Raw genomic sequence first — 3,540 nt, 5'->3', positions numbered from 1 at the left:
TTGCTGATGATGGTGGTGCCTGGATTTATTGATTCCCATGTGCACTTAATTTCAGGTGGACTACAGGTTAGCTCTGCTCAACCTCCATTTTAATTGAATTTTATTCCAAACTCTGTGCATATACACACACACACACACATTATTCCTTCTATTTTGAGTTATTTATACAATTTATGTACCAAGGACTTGTGTTCCTACCTAAACATCTTTAAAAAAATCCTCCTTGCTTCCCATTCTAGTTGGTATATTTATGCTTTGATTTTCTAGTTAGGAATTGAGATCTCTTACTTTCATTATTTATGGAAATCCCATGCTTTTTGTATAGAGAATCAATGCTAATATATATGTTTTTGCCTTCTTTTTTAACATGTTTATGCTTTAGCCAGCCATGGGTAATGTTTCATGAGCAATTTTTGTCCCAAATATATGCGATATATTAGCAAGATAATTATATGATGTTGCATGTTGGTTGGTAATTAACTTATATGGGTTTAGAAGCTATTTGCACTACATATTGGAGCTTACTGACTTTATTTTGCTCACAGAGATGACTCTCTAGTCACTGAAGTGGAGCCTTATATTCCTTTTAATATCAACCCAGCAGGAATGCAGCCTGTTCTTACCACTAATTATCTGTTGGTCGTCCCCAGCATTCTTGCAAGGTTCTATTAACTTTTGGCTGGAAGTCATCTGTTTCTTTAGATCTTCAGGTATAGATATCCAAGAATTTCAATTAAAATTGATTTTTACCCCAGATTATTTAATTTGCTAAAATCTTTGTAACACTTGATTAGAAACAACCAAATATATTAATAAAGGACCCTATATATAAATTACTTATAGAACTAGTTCTCAGAGTAAATCTAAAACAAAAAGAAAGAGTAGCCCAACAATTGGAAAAACCAATATGAACAAAGTTCATCCATCTAGAAATACTGCAATTAGACCTAGTGTTGAAGATAAACCAAAGTCACAATTTTCACAGCTCTGAAGTAGGAAACTTAGTTGTTTTAAGTTTTCTAATGCTATATTTGCTGTTCTGAGTTTACTTTGATGGATTTTATGTTTTGATTTAAGGATTTTCTTTGAACATTTGGTTGTGGACATTTAATTTTGAAGTAATCTTTAAACATTGTAGTGAATTTGCTATTTTGACTTTATTTGAATTCACCACTTGGTTTAGAATTTGATTAACCTATCTACTTCCTTCAACCCCATTTTTTTAAAAAAATCCTTATTGAAAGTCAGGCAAAAAAAAAAAAAAGAAAATGAGATAATGATTGAGACAAAATTTGAAAAGAAAATCTAAGTCATTAATAATTTATAAAAAGGAATTAATAAAACTTAATCATTACTCAAAGGAATATCTAGTTACATATGTAGCATAAAATTACAATAACCCAAATCCAAATCTAAAATTACAATATCTGGTTCATATATCTATATTTGTCTCTCACACAATTTCAATGAATGCAATCTGCAATCTTTTATTTTCTTTAATTAGATTGGGTCTAATTTTATTATTGCATATCTAGTTAGAAATATAAATTATTTTTAACAATTATGGCCTGCAATGACACTAATCATTTATATTATCATGGTTTTTATTCCAATCAGTATATTGTGCTCTGCATTTTGTATAATAAAAATAATTTGTATACATTTTTTATCTATAAAAGTAATGCATGATAAGAACCATGATAAGTTTTAGTTAATTTAACCATGTATATTTTAAGAATCATTTCATAGTAATATCATAGAACTTAGAGAATTCAGCCTTCTTTTGGACAGTCCAACCTCTCATTATCGCTTCTTGAGTAAGATTTTTTATTTTTGGTTTATGTATAGTTTTTCAATTTGTGGATTTTGTTTTTTAGATTTTTTATTAGTCTTATGACTTCCAACACTTTGGTTTTGAGGGTACTACAAGAGTACTGATAGAGTGGCTATTAAGCATGTGAACAATTGAATTCATAGATGGCCTATCAGCTACATTTTCTTGCACGCACAACAACCCAATATGAAGATTGTATACCATTTCTCTTGCTTCTTATGGTACATTTAGGTTTGCTTCTGATGTAGTACTTCCTTTGATAATTCTAGATATGCATGTGCTTGGGTTTCCTCTGTTTTTATAGCTTCATTTACTGCTGCAATTTTTAACTTTTATGTTGGATGACTAATTATAAACAATGTTTAGTAAACTCAAAATTGTTTTTTTGAAGTATGGGATCCAGGAATAGTTTAGGTTAGTGATAGACTTGATAACTTAAGAAAATTTAGTGATTTTTTATGAGAATCTTTCGTATGTTGATATTTAGTATATATTAGCTATAGTATATAACTTTAGTGGGGAACGTATCAACACATGCATCAGACCAAATAATCAATACTCATAGGAACACATTGAAATTTATGTATTAATTAAATAATTTTTTTTTAATTTGCTTTTGGTTGGTTTTGTAGAATTACCAAATACTAATTATTTATTTTAAGTTTGGGTTATGAAAGTCAAATGTTGAAGTTGCATTTGATGCTAAATGAATTGAGATAGTTGGCAGGGGCTATAATTTAATTACGCTTGTTCTCTTGCTTTTAATTTAATTTCTAATCATTTGTGGGTTTAGCTTCTATAAATATATATGTACATCTTTGTGCCTATTGATTGTCTATAGTCTGATTACTTTGAAGAAATAAGAATTTCTATTTAATGACACATTTGGTATATATATTGTTATTAGCTTGTTGTTGTCTCGTCTGTTTGGGAGTATTTCATGGCATAAATTGCATGTATAGACACTGTGAGATTGATAGACTTAACTGCCTATGAGTTTAGGTACCAAAGGGATGGCTTGTACTAGTTGGCTAAAAGCTAATTTAATCACAGTTATGCCTAGCTAGCTGTTAGTTACCAATTCTCTCTTTTATTTTGTTTATGTTTTTTCTATATGTTTGTGTGAATATAGTGGTTTGATCTGAAAGATTTTTTGTCTTATTTTGTGTTTGATTTTTAGTATCTAGCTTTTGTTCTGCTTCTACTTCTGGGGGTCTCTACTATTGGAGTACCAAGCTTGCTGGCCCAAAATGGTCACCATTTGCCTCAAGGATAACTGGCTGGTATGTAATAATATTATTTTTCTAACTGTTAACTTGGGAAAATGTCTTTCTTCAATTTTTTCTAGTTGACTGTTTATACTCTGGCTTGGAGTTTTTAGAGTTTCATTTGGGGTCTGAGACTGTAATGCCTGTACAGTACAAAGTCACCATTAGTAAGTATAGCACATACTTTAATCTTAGCACTAGACCTTATATATATATATAATTTAGTTAAATCAGTTAGTTAAGTTAAGTTATTGAGAATAATTTTGAGCTTAGTACTGGACCTTATATGTTTGTCAAAGTTTAAGAGAGGTTTTCCTTGTCTTCATTTGTTTGTGTTCTTTTCTAATACATACATACATACATACATACATACATACATACATACATACATACATACATACATACATACATACATACGTATATATGTACATGTTGTAT

The sequence above is a fragment of the Humulus lupulus genome, chromosome 1 (genome assembly GCF_963169125.1).
Source record: "Humulus lupulus chromosome 1, drHumLupu1.1, whole genome shotgun sequence".
NCBI classification, from domain to species: domain Eukaryota; kingdom Viridiplantae; phylum Streptophyta; class Magnoliopsida; order Rosales; family Cannabaceae; genus Humulus; species Humulus lupulus.
This window is presented reverse-complemented; position numbering follows the sequence as displayed.